The 20,196-nt window shown below is 41.6% G+C and overlaps 1 protein-coding gene and 1 long non-coding RNA gene across 7 annotated transcripts in view; one reads left to right on the plus strand and one right to left on the minus strand.

Moving 5' to 3' along the window:
- LOC112545045 (uncharacterized) overlaps nucleotides 1-10,632 on the minus strand; it is a 122,756-nt gene extending 112,124 nt beyond the window's left edge. For 3 of the 5 annotated variants that reach the window (XR_012904847.1, XR_012904846.1, XR_012904850.1), the window contains exons 1-3: nucleotides 9,434-9,552; nucleotides 9,184-9,327; nucleotides 7,180-7,464 (exon numbers count right to left, since the gene is read on the minus strand). This is a non-coding gene — a long non-coding RNA (uncharacterized LOC112545045). Of the gene's footprint in view, nucleotides 1-7,179; nucleotides 7,465-9,183; nucleotides 9,328-9,433; nucleotides 9,574-10,524 lie in introns of those variants that run through there. The other 2 variants (XR_012904848.1, XR_012904853.1) reach the window with 2 other exon arrangements.
- The window catches only part of NAV3 (neuron navigator 3), an 812,431-nt gene that overhangs the window by 97,951 nt on the left and 694,284 nt on the right, over nucleotides 1-20,196 (plus strand). The gene's annotated exons all lie outside the window — the stretch shown is intronic.

Below are 20,196 nucleotides of genomic sequence, written 5' to 3' on the forward strand. Positions count from 1 at the left end.
GCATAGAATTTGGTGGATTGAAACACTTTTTACGGATGTTCTTATGTGAGCAAAAAAGAACCTAACTTGACAGTCAGAACTCAGAGCAACAGTTAAGAAAAAAAAATCTTTTTACATGTGGAACTATTTAAATTTGACCTGGAAATCATTGAGATACACCAAAAGAAAAAGTGTGGAATCCCCCAAAAGATACTTTTTTTGAGGAAGAAGTGCACTTGAGCTTCAGTGGGTTTTGGACAATGTTCTTAAACACATCCTTGCTGTCAACAAAGCCACAGAGGAATGGGCATGATAATGTTAAAAGGAACAATATAGTTGCTAATGTAAGTTGATACTTTCTCTACAAGTGAGAAAATATGAATTAAAATGTCTACTTTTTTCAAATGTATTAATGTAAAGTTTCCAACTTATTTTAAAATTTCCTGCTTGTATGCTAATATGCATCTTATCCCGTTTGTTCATTAAAATAAAGGCTGAGTTAAATTGAACTGTTTTATTCAACCCGAGGAAAGAAGTAATTCATTTTCCTTGCTATCTTGTGCCCTACACAAGATATTCAGAGGTCTTGTTAAGATTTTGTTAGTTAGGTTCATTATGGGGAAATTTAAAAAACACAGGCAACAAGAGTGAATATATGATCAACATGGTGCAATATCTTATACACCTAAATTCCATTACTTGGTAACAGTAAAATCCCTTTAGAGTTAAGCCAAATGAGTTAATTGATATAGAGCATTGGCCATCTTCTGACACTGTTGGTGAGTGTGAATAGAGCCATATTTGGAGCCAAATTATATTTTCATATGTGAATGCAAGGCAAGATTCCTGTTGGTGCCTTTCTTGCCTCTGGTATAGCATTTATAAATATGACTTCTTAATATACTAATGATGCATGTATAAGGGTACAGGTTGCTCTTCCTAGATACATCCATGGATGAATTCTGAGTATGCAGCCCTCCTTCTAAAGGAAGTGTTCCTCTGCTCACTCTGTGGCACCTTACAAGCCTTCCTCAAGATCCTGAGGAAGATATTATGGGTCTGGAGTTGAAGAAGGGTAAGGAGAGGGAGTCAAGGCTGAGGGGAGGAATCATGAGGTTGGAGGGACATATGCTCCTCCAGTGGGCTGCATGGAAACTCCCAAGAAAAGACAGTACACCTGAGTCATGACATGCCAAAGAAGATAATACTAAGTTCGGTCCAACCCGAAGGTCTCAGAGTCACCAGAAGCACAGGTCTGTTGGAGCAACATTGCCAAGGAACAGAGAGAATCTGTGGAGGGGAGGGCAGGATATAGGGTTACATGTGGATGATTTGAGTCTTTCAAAGAGTTCTAATTGTTCAAGGGAATCTTCCTGGTTTGGGGGTTGCAGGGAATGACCCAGGCTGGAGTAACAAATACAATTAACATTATTTTCCGCATCATACTACAGTATAGAAATCGGGTTCACATTCATTATGAGGTGCTGAAAGGAGAGAAATCCCAAGTTTTACCTTTGAACCCCCCCATAGGAGGTAATAAAAAACCCTGCTCTTTCATATCTGATTTCAGTAGGCCAGAAAGAGCAGGAAATTTGTTTACTTTTATGAACTAGAATCTGGGAAATTGTTTCATTCCTTGTGGGCCTTGTGATTGCAGGAAAAGTGCAAAACTGAAATTTGATATTTCTGTTATAGGTCACCTAAAGGTCATCTGTCTTACAATTTATGAAACATACATTGTTTTCTACTGTAACGTCTTCATGTTGGGTATGAGACCTCCAATTTGGAGAAATGAGGGTAAAGGTGACTAGTTCTATTGAATGAGGTTTAGCAACAAATTGAAGCAAGAATGTTAGCTCAGTAGCAGTGATGACAGCAATCATTAACCAATGGATAGAGACATCCTCCAATATTAAATGTTATGCAAATATAAAGGCTATGCATACAATTGTATACAAAAAATGCCTCAGCTTAAATGTTGTGCTGTGAAAATAATTAATCAATCATTAAGACATTGAGACGTTAGCTATGTGTATGAAAGGATTATTAATAGGCAGTAAGTTTTTAAAAGCATTTTTTCACACAATGCATATAGTCAACCTGTGGAACTCCTTGCCAGAGGATGTTGAGAAGGCCCAGACTATAATATAGTTCTAAAAAGGATGAGTTCATGGAGGATCGATCCATCAAGGGCTATTAGCCAAAATGGGTAGGGATGGTGTCCCTAGACTCTGTTTATCAGAGATTGGGAATGGGTGACAGGAGAGGGATCATTTTTGATTGCCTGTTCTGTTCATTCCCTTTGGGGCACCTGGCCACTCTCAGAACACAGGATACTGGGCTACATGGGCCTTTCTGACCCAGTATGCTTGTTACGTTCTTATAGAATAAAGTTTGTGTGTGTAAACATACACAGTAGCCTTTTGGAAAGATTTTGGAAATTAGGGCCAAACTCTGCTTTCACCCACAAACCCCCAGAAACTGTAAAGTAACTAGGATAGCTTTTATGCTATTGCATGGACATTAATTTCAGCAAAGATGCCTCCTAGTTTCCTCTCTGTAATTAGCTGTGAGCTGGGCTTATGATGTGTGTTTGGTGCCTCTTATTAGTAATAGCTATCAGTCGTGGAGATTCTCGAAGTTATACCAATATTTTTGCTGCTACATCTCCACCCATGACAAGTAATAGATACTGACATTCCATGACCCAGGTGACATAGATAAATCAGCACATAAGAGTCTCCTGTGTTTTGTGTCTGTAGTAAGAACCTTAAAATCAATATGTCCTCTCATCGATTGCTGGCAGGTGCACATCTTTGAGTGAAGGAGTGGGAGCCAGAAGTAGTAATGGGTTGATTTTGCATTGTTGGACTATGCAACGATGAGCAAAGATTAGGATGTGGTTGGGAAGAAATCTCTGGAGATTTAGAGGTTGTTTTGGGAAGCTGCCATAAACTGACAGTTAATTGATAACTTGGTACAGTAACTCTGCATTGTAATTGGCTGCAGGCAGAGGACTTATTTTCATCTGGAATTAAGAGATAACAGCACACAAACTTTCATGAAAGGATAATAGATTTGATCCAAAACAATTCTCATTACTAGGAAAGTTGAGTCAGATAAAGATATTAGGTATACAAATAGTTAGCTTAGAAAACAATTGAACATTTAAATGGTGTTCTAAAGAGAGAAATAAGAGAAAGCTTGCTAAACCACCTTTCTGGCACCTATTTATTTCCACAATGGAACTTGGACTAAAGTAATCAGGTTTGCCTTAATTATCTGGTTTGATTTTAGTCATTTAAGCAGCATCTTCAATTCTAAATAGCACATCAGAAGAATTACTCATTGATACATTTGGGCCATGTTTGTGTAATATAAGGAAAACAGTCAGCCAGTTTCTTCCCTGCTATAGTTAAGTGCAACTTCCAGTCAGTTCAATAGGAGTTGCTCCCCTTCTGGTATAGCTGAATTTGACCTACTCCTAGCCTATGTTTCTTAATTTCTCATAAGCATGCATAAGAATTTAGAGGTATTATTTTTTGTCAAGGAAGCAATTACAACTGAAAGGAAAACATCCGAGAAAGTAACTCGGACACCTTAGATACAGAATTCAACATGTTTCCTCATTCACTCCAAAATGCATCTGGATGCAACATTTAATACAAATCAAATGCAATCCAGATTCACTCCAGGTTTGTTCCAGTTTAAACCCTAGTACAGGCAGTCCCCGGGTTACATGGATCCGACTTACATCGGATCCCTACTTACAAATGGGGTGAGGCAACCCCGCACTAGCTGCTTCCCCCCAGCAGACCAGGGAGACGCGAAGCTAGCGCCCCCCCCCCCCCCCAGCAGACTAGGGAGACGCGGAGCGGCTTTTCTCAGCAGACACCTCAGCTTGAGAATAAAGGACTGAGGGAAGTGAGGTGTGGGAGAATAAAACTGAGCTCTGGAGAAATGTTTGGCTAGAGTTTCCCCTACAATATGTACCAGTTCCGACTTACATACAAAATCAACTTAAGAACAAACCTACAGTCCCTATCTTGTACGTAACCCGGGGACTGCCTGTAGAGGTCTTCTGCAACAAATAATGGCACTAAAAAGTGACTGCAGTTTTGCTGGGATAGAGAGGGCTAAAAGGACAGCAATGATAAAAAATCAGGAAGTAGCTGGCTCAGGAGTGGGATGTAGCCAGTGTGACTAGCAAGTGTGTTGATTCTGTGCTTCCCTCAGTGGACACTCTCATAAAGCTAGTGTGGAGATTAAAACTGGTCCCCTCACTTAGCAATCTCCAAAGGGAGTGGTGATAATGCTGCCCTCTTGTTTTGTCTATTTGTACCTGCCTTTGACTGGTCTTCTGATTTGTTCCTTAATCTACTGTAAGTTGAGGGCTTTAAGGTGAAAAAAGAAAATATTTCCCACTCATTTCTGCTATGTAAAGGATTTTGGAGTTTCTAAACATTAGGATATTGCATGTGTCTGTACAAGCATGTTAAAAAGAAAAATGTCAGAAATACCTTAGATGCTTCCAAGTGTGATTCTCTTCAAATAATTCCAGTCAGGTGCTTTTAAGTTGGTCCAAATCACTAATATAATTTAGTAGCTGTTGTTTGTTTGTTTATTTAGCATGTGCCTAGCCATCGAGCCAAGCAATGGAATCTTCAATAGCGTGATGCAGTTTTTCCACACCACCGCTGAAAGTGGGCATTCATTGACAGAATGCTTCTGTGTTATGCCACAGCTACACAAGACTGTCACAAAGGCCCCAGTGGTATTGGTTGGCTGCTCAGAAACCTTGCCCAGTCTGGAATATGTTCTACAAGGGCCACTGATGATGCGACTGGTCATAAACAGATTGTGGAATCAGTGACAAGGAATTGTAACCGATATTCATTGCTGTTGCCTGGGTGTTTCTGCCCTAACATCCTGGCATAGCAGATGAGTCCATTATGGGTGGCATGAAGACAACATGTAGCTGGGCAGCAACAGATTTGGGTTGGCACATACTGGAAAAAAGTAATTTGTCAGTAGCAACCAGTTGTCTGATAGAAAGAGGATCAATGTAGTTCAGAACTTGTAGCCATAGGAGTGGAGTTGGATGCAGAGTGCTGGAGAAGATGCACGTGGTGGCATGTAGCTATGTATCCACGTGGTGGCATGTAGCTATGCATCCAGTTTGGTGGGTGACAATTGACTCTATATTGGTACACAGTCCTCCACCGCCGCATAAGAGCTGGGAAGAGCTGATGCTCACAGGGTTGGGTGTGAGCACCCTGTGGTGAACCTGTCGGTTTGCTAAGAAGTTTGTTGCACATCTTAGCTTTAGATTCTGTTTTCCGCAGATGAGCATAACTCAGTGTGCTAATAAGAACTCAGTAGCTAATAACACGCTTCAAGAGACTATGTTCCTTTGTGCACTAAAGAAGCTTATTGGAATGGATAAATCAGAGATTTCACAAGAGATCTTCCTAACTGATGTTAGTCAGCCAGATGTCCACTTATCATGGGTGTGGCCAAGTTTCCTGTCATCCCATAAAGTTTGTTTACAGCCACCAGTCCTGGCTCTGTGTTCTGTGCTGTGATTTAGCTTTAATTTACTCCTAAATGTCCCATGAGCCCAGTTAGCAGTGGAAGTGATCGTAATGCCACTAGACAATATTGATCTCTCATGGTCCAGCAAATTCTCTATTTGGCACCAATCAGGTTCTGAGGGTGCTGCTCTAGAGCAGTTCAACCTTTCCCCGATTTCAGATGGAGGTGGGGGAAGAATTAGGATTATGTGAATAGTGACTGTTCAAGCTTCCCCTTTGCATTCTGCCCTCAGTTCTGACTAGGCAGGCTGGAAGGGGACATCCACAGGAAAGACAGGGTAATATAATTTCCATTCAGTCCTTTTGCAAAGGATGAAAATTAATGCTAGCTGTGGTGGAAGTTCTATGTGATATGGACTGTTTTCCTAGTGGGAATTGGATAGAGGCTAATAACAGTCCCTCAAAGGTATTGCAGAGGGTAATGCATTTTGATCACTACCAACATGTGGTAGATTTGAACCTAGAAGTGAAATGCTCTATATTCCATAGAATTGAACTTTAAATGACATTTAGCACACATGGAACAACAGCTATTCTAAGAATAACTTCATTAATCTTTACACTTCATAAAGATCACAATATACATTTTTCTTGATTTCCCCTCCCCCACCCTTACATAAATTAATCTTTTGCACAACCAAAATCGCTCTACCTAGTTTCTAAAGGTTAGTGTAACCTTTTAGAATGAGTGGAGGGAGAAATGAAGCTTATTTCACTTAAGGCTCTTTGGTGCTTATTAGGCATTGGCTCAGCAGGGAGCTCCGAGAGACACTTTCTCTGAACTCATAGCTGCACAGTTTAATAGGGCGCAGTGGGCAGTCCACTTTGCAGCCAGCCCACTCCAGCTTGGCCTCTGCCTCTTGCTCCTTCTGGAATGACAAGAGCACTGAAGCAGGAACCAGTCTTTGCACTCTCTAGTTATAGTACACTCCTTTCTTTCTGCTCCCCATCCCAAGGGTTTTGCATCACTGCAGTCCCATATAGAGTTTGTGGTGGTGATTAGGCTTAATGCAAGTTCTCTGGACAACAGTTTGTGGGGCTAAAAAATTGCAGTGTAGACATTTGGGCTCAGGTTGGAGCCTGGGCTCGGAGACCTCATGAGGTAGCCTGAAGCACAGAGTTTAGGCTCTAGCCTGAGCCCAAATGTCTACACTGTTATTTTTGGACCTGCAGCCTGGGCTTTGAGACAACCCTTGAGTGACAACTCCTTGCCACCCCAGTCATTAGGCAGCCCCACAGATGCCTCAGGATTCTACCAGTCTTATCTTTGCCGTGCAGGGTAGTGCTCATTAAACTTCTATTCCTAGCCTCTCCCAAAGTGTCTCCCTGTAATGTCCAGCTCTTGTCATAGCTCTCACAGACATTACCAAATCTTCTGTCTCTAAAGAAACAGCGTGCGCACATGCCTGTTGGTTCAGCAGAGGATGCACACTCACTTCACTCCAACAGCACTGAGATTTAACACAAGGATACATTTATCAACACAGAAGAGAAAGTGATACAAAGTAGAGATATGCAAATGGTTACAAATAAAGCAAAACCATAATTGTTTCCCAGTGACTAAAACTTAACAGGCTACAATATTGCATTATGATAAATTTCTTACCTAAAGAAACCTTTCACCACTCAAAGATACAAACAGTGCTGTCCTCTTTTTGTCTCTTGATCAATAACAAAGGCGTATTCTCTTCTTCTGATAGTCCAGTAAATTGTTGAAATGCATTCTTCTGGCCCCAAACAAAGTTCTTCTCCCCTGCTGTTTGTGCTCTAGGAAGCTGACACCATGCTGCTTTTATAATCCTCTTGATAACTTGCTTTTTCGGTTGCATAAAAATGCAAATGCAGAATCCTTTGTGTTTGGTTTCACAATATTTGATTCTCAACAAGGAATCTAGGAAGACAGATAATTCAACATTCCTTTGCCAGGGGAAGGCTCATAATCCATGCTGCTTTGTTACATTTTTTTAACATATTTTAGTAGCCACGGACAACTTTTCAGATAACACATGGGCACATAACATGCAATGGCCAGGATGACTGCTATGGCATATGTTTTCATTTGAAGCCTTCCACAGAATTCTTTATATATAAATACCCTGAAAGTAATGTTAGCGAGTTGGTCAGGATTTATGCAGTTGCTGTTACATGACAGTGAGCCCTTTCCCAGTGGGCAGTGAGGGGTTCTAAGAGCACACTTCTGTGAAGAAGAGCCTCAGTGTCTCAGAAAATGGTGCAGTTTGCACTACTTTTTTTTCCCTGGCAAGGTTAATTCTCGGCTATTCAGCTTTGGTTTGTTTTTAGAAAAGATCATGTCTCCAGCACGATAGCATATTGTAGAATTCACTGTCAGTTTTTGTACTCCTTCCTATGAAGTAGACCTGGATAATGGAGCCTGAATTGCTATATACTGCTAATTTGCCAGTATTATACTGAGTCAAGATCTCTTACAAAGAGCATTTTCCAGGCAATTTTTTTGTGAAAACCTTTGCCCTGGATTTGTTATCTCAATTCTTTATTGTAGATTCCTTTATTGCTTTCAGAACAGTTATTTAATTTCTTCAGCAGCAGAACACCAAGGTTTCACAAATTAAGGAAATATTGGATAAAACCTTCCTATCATTCACTTTCAAATTACATGGGGATTTTTTCAAAAGCCAGTTGATTGCATTCATATTCTGGCAGTATTGTACAATTAATATTGAATGTATGAATTACATATGAAGCAAAAACACGCCTGCAGTCCTTTTATGGGTGGTAGATATGGCTTTTGTTAACAATGCATGCATTTTTGACAGATCCACTAATCGTGATTTGTAAGGCCAGGAGTAAAGCTGGTTATGCTTGCGATAAACATTGGCATTCAGATTGACATTAAGGGTTATTAGAATCCAACACTCTGAATGCTGCCAGTGCATATTGTTTATATTTGATCTTTGAAGTGCATAGCGAGATGGTGTTACAGCAGTTCTGAAATTATAGCTGTTCTATATTTATGGTCGCACCTGATTAGTCAGCCCACCGGCTTAGCATCTGTCTTTGCATTCAGTTCTGCCTCAGCTTGCAACTAGTTCAGTAAGAGAAATGCTTGAATTTTCATGCGTGGGTACATATGCTTAAAATGAGAACATTTCAAATGTTAGACCATAGCAGTTTGGAAATGATATTTTATTTAAATATTATAAAGCTCAATGAAGAAAGCTGAGTCAATGTAAAGCTATGGCAGAAAATTTAAATACCAAAAAAAAAAAAAAAGGTCAGGACATTCAAACTAATGATTCAATAGTAACCATGAGTCTCTCACTTTGTTTTGCATACCAATATGTGCCATTAAGTTTTAATACCTTATTTTATGTATGGCTGATTTACTATGGAAACTGTAGTGTTGAATGTTCTATCTGGCATTTAAATGTTCAGCTATAAAGGTAAGGAAGGATGCGGAGGTTTTGCATTGAATTTCCTTCTCTCAAAAAAAAAATAAATAAAGAGAAAATTCAAGGAATTAAAAATGAGTAAATCAGGAGTCAGAAGAGACACTCTTGGGAGGAGACACAAAATACAGAGGTCTCTTATATCCCTGTACACAGAAGAGAGAGTGGAAAGCTCTTCTTACCTCATTCTAGCAGAAAAAAGATGGTGGTGGGAGGGGGGAGAGGAACAGCGGGAAATCTTTTATCTAGCAGAATTTGCAGTTCCTTGCTCTTGCACGTGGTTTCTCTCTCTTTTTCTCTCTAAGAGACAAGAAGGAGGTAGAAGGCTGGGAGAAAAAAAGAAAAAGCATGGCTACACCAACAGGAATGCTGTGAGTTTTGGCATAGGGAGTTCAACTGATGGGATAACACCACCCCCACCCTCATGCTCACTTAAAAACCTGCATATAAGGGTTAAGATAAGAGTGTGAGGGATCATGGGGTCTCAGTTCCCCCACCTCCCTTGCAGGTCCCCAGGCAATCCTCAGACTACAGCCCCCACACAGTAGGTTGCCAAGATTAGCAGGGAGGGGGGCTGGTAGACCCTTGTTTAATGTAGGTGACATCACAAAGCAGCCAATTGGATAAAACATCTGACTCAGACTCAATGTTTAACCCAGGGGGAGTAACAGGAAGTTGTCTGAGCAATTAGGTAAATCCCTAGGTGGCTGCTGCATTGGACCCTGGCCTTCTCCTGAACCCTGTCTTGCTCCTGATTCCTGCCCTTGGCCTTGTTCCAGATCCCTGACTTCTTCTGTCAGCTCTGACCCTTGGCTTGACTCCTGACATGTGGTTCTGACCCTTTGCTTTACTCCTGACTCTGTTTCCATCGCTAACCTCTGGTGCCTGACTCCTGTTGTGACCACTAGGCATGACTGCCTAAGTCCTTGCTTTATAACAGAGGGAGAGCTGGAGGAAGATAACTCTGCCTCCATTCCCTGGTTTGCTCCTGTAGCTGCTCTTCTACTTAGTGGTTGCAGTGAGAGATTCCTCTCCTGTCTGAATCAACTTTAGATTGTGACTGTATAATACCCAGACTGTTCATTAATATTTCAAATATCTTCTCCATCAGGGAACTGGGGAACATTCATTCTGACTATTTCCCAGCTGAAGAAAATCCTTCATTTGAAGAATAGATATCTCTGTCACTCTGTAGTGCTCCATGCTTTCTGACACTTCTGGGCACGTCTACACAGCAGGGCTAAAACCGAAATAAGCTATGCAATTTGAGCTATGTCAATTGCATAGCTTAAGTCAAAATAGCTTATTTTGGCTTTTGATGCTGCCTATGCAGCAGGAAGTCTGAGAGAGAGAACTCTTCCTCCAGCTTCTCTTACTTCGATGAAATGAGGGTTACAGGAGTCAGAGTAAGAAGTCCTCCAGCTCGACATTATGTTGAAATAACTGCTTGTAATGTAGACATGGCCTATGTTATTTTGGAATAACGTCAGTTATTCTGAAATAATGCTGTTATGTAGACATACCCTTAGAGTTGTCACTAGAGTGCTTGAGTCAGGTAATTCCAGGTTTGAGACTGAAATGCAAAGAAGCAATTTACTGCATATGTACACAAAGATGCAGCCACCACAACCAAAGGAAAGTTCATTCTAGATTTATACCAATCACCATGGCAACATGTATTCTCTGCAAGCAACTGGAATGTTTCTCTCAAGACTTTAATTAGGAGGGAGCCAGCCTCTCTTTCACTTGCACAATAATGAGTTTTATCAAACACTATGAGCATGCGTAATTGTTATCTCTAAAAGTAAATTCATGGTGTTAAATTTACACATCTAGTTTGGTGCACAAATCCAGCGTCTTAGTACACACAGCCTTTCTCACATTATTCTCACCAGTGTGCATGTGTGCTGGAGTTTGGAAATTCAATCTTGCTTCAAAGCTTCTCATATTGTTCAGCACGGTGCTCAAATTGTACAAGCTGTTTGCAAAGGAATCAAAAATTGAGAGAATTGGGTTTTACTGGGAACTTGTTGTTTCAATTGGGTTTTCCAAAAAGTCAGGAAATCCTGCTTCCTCATACAGCAAGCATTCTTTTCTATTAAAATTTCTCTATGCACCTGGCACTCCTGAGGTCTTCATGGAGTGTTAGACAGTTACTTCCTTTGTCTGCTGCCTTCAAAGGGAGGCTGTCCCATTACTTTTAGAAAAACTTGTCTGGTATTTGGCTGAAGGAATACGGTACAGCCTCTGGCTAACTTGAATCTGGGTCTTGAGAGGCTTTTGTGCCAATGTCCCCTGGGATTTCCCGAACTATGTGCAGGGGATTAGAGGTTCAGTCTGCAGGAAATGCCAGCTCCTCTCCCAGATAACCTTTCCCAGATTCAAGGATTAGAAGGCCTCGCAAGGGCTTCGCCCCCCAAAAAATCATAATGGAAAATCTGTGCAGCTACCTCTGAAAACACCAGGCAAAATGGGCAGAGCAGAAGACATGTGACTGGGTGCAGCTGGTGTTGCCAGTTACTGTGCCGTGCCTTTCGCAGATGACATCATGTAAAGTAGGTGTGCTGGAGGATCTTGTGGAGAAGGGAAGCTGTAGGGAGGGAGGAGGAGTAGTAGACACTCATATGGTTTTGTTGTATTGCAAATCCCTCCTGGGGATGGCACTGACTACATGGCTGCATCACATAGCCATCATTTAGCAAAATGGTAAGATTTTGCAGGACATGAGCCTCAACTTCATATTTGTGCTGGTAGAAGCGACTTCTTTTGATGAAATGCAGGAGCTTCCCCTTGATAAACTGTGATATGAGACACTGCAGTATTTTGCTACATTTAATATGTGTGAGGCAATATTGTTGGCTGGTATGAGTACAGGACTGTATTCTAATTGTGACTAGCACTGTGATTCCCCAGCAAATTATTTAACTGCTTTGCCTAAATTTACCCTTTTGCATAATGAGTCTAGTATAACATCCAGTGTAGTGGGCACTCTGTAAAGGATTGCACATTACACACAAAGTGAAATTATTTTTACGAAATAATAGCATTCCAGGCTAAAATTCTGCTTTTTCAAAAGAGCATCCATTCAATCTGGACACTATTTCTCATGGAAGTTGTGATTACTATGGGCGGAATGGCCACCAGGGCACCTGTGCTTTTTCCTCTTTCCTCTTCTTGCAAAAGAACTCCCTCTTTACCACCCACACATGCCTTTTTCCAAAATAGCTTTTTCGGAAAAGACGTTCTTCCTTGTAGAAAGAGGTTTACCAATGTAGGAAAAACCCCTATGTTCTTTTGATTTTCTTTCAAAAGAATGTGATTGCAGTGTGGACCTAATTAAAGTTTTTTTCAGAAAGACAGCTGTTTTTCCGAAAACATTCTGCAGTGTAGATACACCCTGAGTGTCCCACACAAATGAGATACAAAATTGTGGACAACCTTTTGTACCTGACACTTTTGTCTGAAACCTGTGTTCCTCCCATTAAAAAAAAAAGTTAAAACATGGGCTTGAGGTAAGATCTGATAGTTCATCACTCTGAGATAGTATTGTTAGATGGAAATAAAAGTACCACATAACAGCCAGTCATGCAAAATGAATCTCCACATAGGCATGCTCATTTTAGAAAATATTGTTTTGAATAACTGCTTCTTTGTGACAGCTCCCCTCTTTTGGAGTTATTTTTGGGCCTGTTTTCAATCTGCTTTTTCTTGAGCAGTGCAGTAGGATTAATTCCCTTAAATAAATTAGCAGTTTTGGGTAGCATACCTAAAAAACCCTGACTTTCGGTGCTTGTATTCTTGTGTAACTCACATTTCTTTAGAGTGAAGCCACGATAATGCAATGTTCATCTAAATGTCAAATTAAAAATGTATATGAGAGAGTTAAGGATCCTACCCTAGCTAATTATTCACCAGGGGATTCTGAAATTCCATGTTAATGAGTAAAAACATGCAAAGAACCAAATGGCTGAACATCAAAAGCTGATTTTAGTGAATATGCAAGAGATTTAAAACTAGAGAGCCTAGATCAGCCCATGCCCAATGTGCATGGATGAAAAAGGAGTGAATTTAGATGGTTTAAAGCAATACAATACAAGTGAAAAATCTTAAACACCAATGAAAGCAAGGAAGACCTGAGACATCCACAAACCAGGAATCCACATGTGCTGTGTGAAGGACAGATGTAAAACTGATGAAACTGTTTAAATGTAAAGCTGTAATGTGGTATTATCAGAACCTGTAGGGGAAGCTAGCTAGGTAAATCTTTCCAATCCAGATAGGTGAAGATGACACTGGTAACTTTGGGTGCATCTACACTACAGGGCTTAACTTGAAATAAGCTACGCAAATTGAGCTATGTCAATAGCTTACTTCGAAATTGGGAGCATCGACACAGCACTTATTTCAAAAGAGAGCACTCTTCCTCCAACTTCCCTTACTCCTCATAAAATGAGGGTTACAGGAGTCAGAGTAATAAGTCCTCCAGCTTGACAGTATTTTGACATTATTTCGAAATAACTGCCTGCTGTGTAGATGCAGACTAAGTTATTTGAAACAATGCTAGTTATTTTGAAATAATGTTGCTGTGTAGACCTGTCCCCAGGGAAGCTTCCAGAAAAACTGAAATTGGTAACTATTCTCTTAGCACCAGGAATTAGGGACAGCGCTGTCCATTTCTGTCATGTTTGCTGTGTAGGGATTTGCTGAAACCTAAAGTTGCAACTGAGTATTCTGGTAGCAATTATATCAAGGAGCTCACTTATATTTCTGCATTTGGGGAACAGAGCAGTACTGTTTTGTTTTTGTAGTTGGACCTCACTATTCTTATTTATCCCTGTGTCACCTCAAGATGAACTAATGGAATTAATTCTGTATGATGATACATCTTGAGGCCACTGGGAAATTGCTGCTGCTACAGAATGTGTCTGCAATTTATGCCGTAGTTTTCACATTAGCAGCCCACACTGCCAGTGCTCTGGGACCTACACTGGCCGTCTTTGAGTTTTGAATAGGATTCTAGTTGTGCTTTTTTATTGTGGTGTTTTGTTTTAACCTTGAAAGCCCTGACTGGGTTGAACTTAATGAAATGAGAGACTACATCTCTGCTTGTGTCAAGCTGCCACTGATAGAGATGCTTGAGCTGGTGCTGTTTCATGATAAGTAGGAATGGGCAGCTGTGAAGGTGCTTTCTGTGATGACCTCTCTAAAATTTTTAAAACAGAGTGGGAATGTTTATATTCCATAGAGCTTTCGTTTCCCTATAGAGCATTATGGGAGTAAAGTTCATAGTCTGGTTCTCAGTCCATTGTTTGTTGTTATGATGCTTATGATTTTGAAGAGACTGAACTTTGACAGAGGGTGGAGGGGTGAGTGTCCAAACGAAAAACAGTTTTGGTGTTAAGGAGTAGCTTTCCCAATTCTTGCATTTTAAAATACTTGCCAGTCAGTGGTTTCTTTGAGCAAAAATTTATTTTATATGCATTTTTTTTCTACTCCTTTCCCCTTCAATCCACATTTTTTTCCATCTGCTTATCTTGGCTCATCTTTTATTCCATATTTCACTGCCTATTCAATTTCTTTCTCTCTCCTTCCACCTCTCTTACTGCCATTCCATCTCTCCTCCCCCACACTGTGTTCTCTCCTTTCCCTATGATTTCATCATTCTCCCCCCTTCAGTGTCTCTTTCACTCGCTTGATCTGAATTTTTTCTTTTTCCTGACATACCCCTTAATATACAGTCTCTCCATGCTCTCATGCACTCTTTTCTTCTTCTCAGTACACACATCTGCTACCCTTAAATCCAGTGCTACCTTCTCATTAGCTCTTTTATTTTTGCACTTTCTCCTCTTCTTTCCCTCCCACTCATACATCTCCAATACAGTGTCTCTTGCATCCATAAAAAAAGAAAAGAAAATGCTGATTATGCTGTTTGCTGATTATGACCCCTTAGGCTCCAAAACCCACTAAATCTGGTAGCTGCCCTGTGTGTGCATGTAATGTTACATTGAGCAACAAACATGGCTAATAATATTCCAGCACACATTCTGGCTCAGATAGTAAAACATATATATTTGGAGGGAAAGGCAAGTTCTCACAATGCAAGCTTTAATATTTTCTATTATTTTTAGATAATGTGTATCCCCATAGCTACCAACACTACCCTGAAGCATTAAAATCTGGATAAAACAACGAAAGGAAAAAATGTCAAGAAAATGAATGAGGCAGAGTTGTGGAAACTAGAGAATTAAAAACATAATAGAGTTTATTTGACACCATTGGGTTATATTGGATTAGTATAGCTTTCAGTTATTTGCAGAAAAAATTTACCAAGGTGCGAGGTTTTCATTTTCCACTTGTAAATACACATAAAAATGCATGAATGTTGTTGTGTCTAAAATATATATCTCATAGATAATGTTTACCCCCTTCAAATGACATTTAAAAGCCTGGCTGCCCATGCAAACATGCATGCTTTGCATACACAAATTAAACATGATTTTACATCACTAATTGGTTAAATGGCTAAATGTAGTGTTTAACCGATTAACCAATTAAAGGAGGGGCAGGTGTGTGTGTGTGGGGGGGGGAGGCTGCTTCAGCCCAGGTTTGCTGGAGCGGCATCCCTCACAATGGCTGGGCTACAGTTGTCCTTCCATCAAAGACAGGGCCTGCCTCAGCTTTGGAACAGGTGGGTGGGGACTCAGCCAGTAGCCCCACATAAGGCTGGCACCCAGCCTGTGCAGGGCTGCCACCTCATGGAGGAGCTGGTAACCCTGCACTGTGGTTCGGGGGAAATGGAGCAACCCTCCACCCATGGCTGGCTGCAGGCCTGGGGGCTGCTCCTTGGTACTGGGTAACCATTCACATCCTGAATGCAAATGTCTAAAAAACTAGTCTATTAATCTTGGCTGCATGCATAGCTTTTTTACCATTTATTCTTAATCTTGTTTCCAAGAGGCACAGGACAGGACGCTTCCTGTAAAGTATTAGATAACTGTTCTGGAGGCCATGCAAGGGCTGCTAGTGTCACACCTCTGTTTCATCTGACAATAAATTGTGATTTGGCTGCTTTTCCTGTGAAAGCCACTGTCCTTTCCCAGGGTGAAATTTGTACATCCTCAGAAATTCTGCAGGGCTGTCTCTGTCTTGCCTAAGGAGTGGTGACAAATGGTATTGAATGACTGGTACACATCCCTCAAGCATTACATTGCTCATGGCCATTATATATCTGATTCTGTGATATGCTGAGCACACTCCTCTCACACTGGGTTCAAAAGGAATTCAGAACCTCACACAAAGGGCTAAGACTCTAGTTATTCGGTCTCATTGGAGGTGAATGAATTATGAGCCCAACAATAAAAATACCAAGAAATCACAGAGTTTGCCATATTGACCACTGCTAGAGATCATATGGCAGTACCTGATTTGGGGGGGAGGGGGTGGGGCGGAGGGAGGCGCTGTAGGCCCCAATTCAGAAAAGCATTGTCAAGCTAAGTCCCATTGAATCTGTGGATCTTTAGTATGTTCTTAAAATTAAGCATATGCTTACATGTGGGGGGGGTTTTTCTTTTCTTTTTTCTGATCTGAAGCCTTGGTTGTCAATACCTAATGTTTCAAAGGAAGGGAACATCTCCCAATATGTACCTAGCAAATAGCATGATGCTGTTGTGAGAGGCAGGGTGAATTCTATTATAATCTCTGCAATGAGTTGACGCCCTGAAGCATGAAATAGCAATCAGTTTCTGTGCCACAACTATCAGATATGGTGTGCCTTGCTTATCATCCATTCAATAATACAGTAATAAACAACTTTATTTCAGAATTTGCCATTCAGAAATTGCCTAGCCTGCTGAACTGAAGCAAATTAACACAAAGATCATCCAGCAACAATGTATATATTTCTAAACCTAATTATAAAAGGTTCATTTAAAAGAAGTTTAGAGGTTAGAGCCATAAGGTATAAAGTATACTGTAATGTAATACATGAAATATATTCTAGTTTCATTATGTATTCCCCTCTTCCTCCATAGAAGATTTAAATATGTGACCCTATGCAGAGTTGACAATTTCCTGGAAAACCTAATTTAGGGCAAGGTGATGGTAAATATTTGCTTAAACGGAGATTAAACTAGGAAACTGGGAAAAGTGATTCCCTCAATGTCTAGCAAGCATAGAAGGAATCTTTTCAAACTTTGGATACAGCAATTAAAAACTGAGGCATGGACTCAGTCTATCTACTTTATTAAAGTTGGTCGTCTGCCACAGAATGCTGCATGGCTAAATGGACCAGGACTGGTAATCTGCAATCCTGTGTGTTTCTGAAAGGTTAGTGCCTCAAAACTACAATTCAGCATTATGGTGAATTTCATATACAGGCAGTCCCCGAGGTACGCGGATCCGACTTATGTCGGATCCGCAGTTACAAACGGGGCCATTCCTCTCCCTGGTCTCCAGCAGACCAGGGAGAGGAAGCAAAGCGGCGGAACACGTGGGCAGCGGACAGGGCTGTCTGCTGCCCATGCGCTCCGAGGCTTGGCTCTGCTTTGCCCCCCCCCCCCCGGTCTGCAGACCAGGGGGATGGGGGGGCAAAGCAGAGCAAAGCCGCGGAGCACGCGGGCAGCGGGACAGCCATGGCGCGTCTGGGCTGTCCCGCTGCCCCCGTGCTCCGTTGCTTTGCTCCGGACATCTGTGGTACAGCAGCTGGGACGCTGCCAGTTGGTCCCGTAGCGCCGCTCTGGGCGCTACTGGACCAACCGGGCAGCACCCCAGCTGTTCTGCCCCAGGCGTCCTGATTCAGCCACTGCTGGTCAGATTCAGCAGCGGCTGAATCAGGACGCCTGGGGCAGAGCAGCTTGGGTGCTGCTGGGTTGGTCCAGTAGCGCCGAGGAGCGGCGGCGCTACTGGACCAACCCAGCAGCACCCCAGCTGCTCTGCCCCAGGCGTCCCCAAGTCAGCCGCTGCTGAAACTGACCAGTGGCTGACTACAGGAAGCCCCTGCCCCGGGCTTCCTGGAATCAGCCGCTGATCAGTTTCAGCAGCAGCTGACTTGGGGATGCCTGGGGTTCTTAAGTTGAATCTGTATGTAAGTCAGAACTGGCGTCCAGATTCAGCCGCTGTTGAAACTGATCAGTTTCAGCAGCGGCTGAATCTGGACGCCAGTTCTGACTTACATACAGATTCAACTTAAGAACAAACCTACAGTCCCTATCTTGTACGTAACCTGGGGACTGCCTGTAATCAAATGTTTTGGGTGTTCGTATAATATTGAAAACTGATGTGTGAGTATAACTTTATTGAAGAAAATACCTAATCAGAATGTATACGGACATTCCAATAATCCATATTATCTACATATATCAGTATTATGCCCACTGCATTGTTGTTTTTGTGTACAACCTCAAATTAATTTATAATGAATACCTTAGGTAATCACAATATGACTATGTAACTAAATCTAAGTGTAATGTGGTGTGCCTTAATGAAACAGTTTTCAGAATTGAAAATGCCTTAAACTGGGACTAACGAATCTTTCCCAGGCTGGTAAAAGCCATGATGTTACTTGAACACCACTTCTGGTAAAACTCCCTCCCTTACACTACAGAATTATACAGATCCTTGGTTGCTAAGCATAAGCTCTATGATGGGATCTAAGGAACAAGCTGTTACCCAGTAAGAAGGGAAGACTGGAGTCCAGGTGAGGATTTGAAGTGCTTGGACTAGGGGAAGGTGATCAGGAATAATCAATATTGATTCACCAAGGGCAAGTCATGCCTCACTAACCTGATTGCCTTCTATGACGATGTTATGGGAAAGGCAGAGGAGGTGATATACCTTGACTCTCTTAGTATACTTGCTAGCAAATGAATGAAGTATGGATTGGATAAATAGACTGTAAGGTGGATAGAAAGCTTGCTAGATCATCAGGCTCAACAGGTAGTGATCAATGATTCAATGTCTGGTTGGTGGTTGGTATCAAGCAGAATGCCCCAAGGATCGGTTCTGGGACCAATTTTGTTCAACATCTTTATTAATGACCTGGATGAGGGGATGGATTGCATCCTCAGCAAGTTCATGGATGACACAAAGCTGGGGGAGAGGTGTATACACTGGAGGATAGATATAGGGTTCAGAGTGACCTAGACAAATTGGAAGATTGAGCCAAAATAAATTTGATGTGGTTTAAGAAGGAGAAGTACAAAAGTCCTTCACTTGGGACAGAAGAATCCCAAGCATTGTTACAAGCTGGGCACAGACTGGCTAAGCAGCAGTTCAACAGAAAAGGACCTGGGGATTACAGTGGAGGAGAGGCTGGATATGAGTCAACAGTATGCCCTTGTAGCCAAGAAGACTAAGAGCATATTGTGGTGCATTAGTAGGAGCATTGCCAACAGATCTGGAGAAGTGATTATTCCCCTTTTATTAGACACTAGTGAAGTCACATATGGACTATTGCATCCAATTCTGGGCCCCCCATTACAGAAAGGATGTGGACACATTGGAGAAAGTCCAGTGAAGGGTAACAAATGATTAGGGGGCTACAGCACATGACTTATAAGGAGAGGCTGACAGATTTGGGTTTATTTAATCTATAGAAGAAAAGAGTGAGGGGGGTTTGATAGCAGCCTTCAACTTCCTGAAGGGGGGAGGGCGGTCCAAAGAGGATGGAGAGAGGTTGTTCTCAGTAGTGACAGATGACCGAATAAGGAGCAATGGTTTCAAGTTGCAGTAGGGGACGTGTAGGTTAGATATTAGAAAATACTATTTCACTAGGAGGGTGGTGAAGCACTGGAATGGATTACCTAGGGTGGTGATGGAATCTACATCCCTAAAGGTTTTTAAGTCCTGGTTTGACAAAGTCCTGGCTGGGATGATTTAGTTGGGATTGTCCTGCTTTTAGCAGGGGGTTGGATTCATGACCTCATAAGGTCTCTTCCAACCCTATGATTCTATGATTTCACCATGTATCAATAACCCAACCACTGAGAGAAAACTATAATACGTTTTTATAGTAATTCCTCAGTTAACACTATAGATATGTTTCAGAAAATGATCGTGTTAAGTGAAAACGTGTTATGCGGGGTCAATTTTCCCACTGAAAATAATGGAAAAGGGGGGGGTTGAGTTACAAGCGGTGATGTCTGTTGGGACCGGGCCATAAGGCTGGGGGAGAAAGAGGACTGAGTTACAGCAGGGAG

The sequence above is a fragment of the Pelodiscus sinensis genome, chromosome 1 (genome assembly GCF_049634645.1).
Source record: "Pelodiscus sinensis isolate JC-2024 chromosome 1, ASM4963464v1, whole genome shotgun sequence".
NCBI classification, from domain to species: Eukaryota; Metazoa; Chordata; order Testudines; family Trionychidae; genus Pelodiscus; species Pelodiscus sinensis.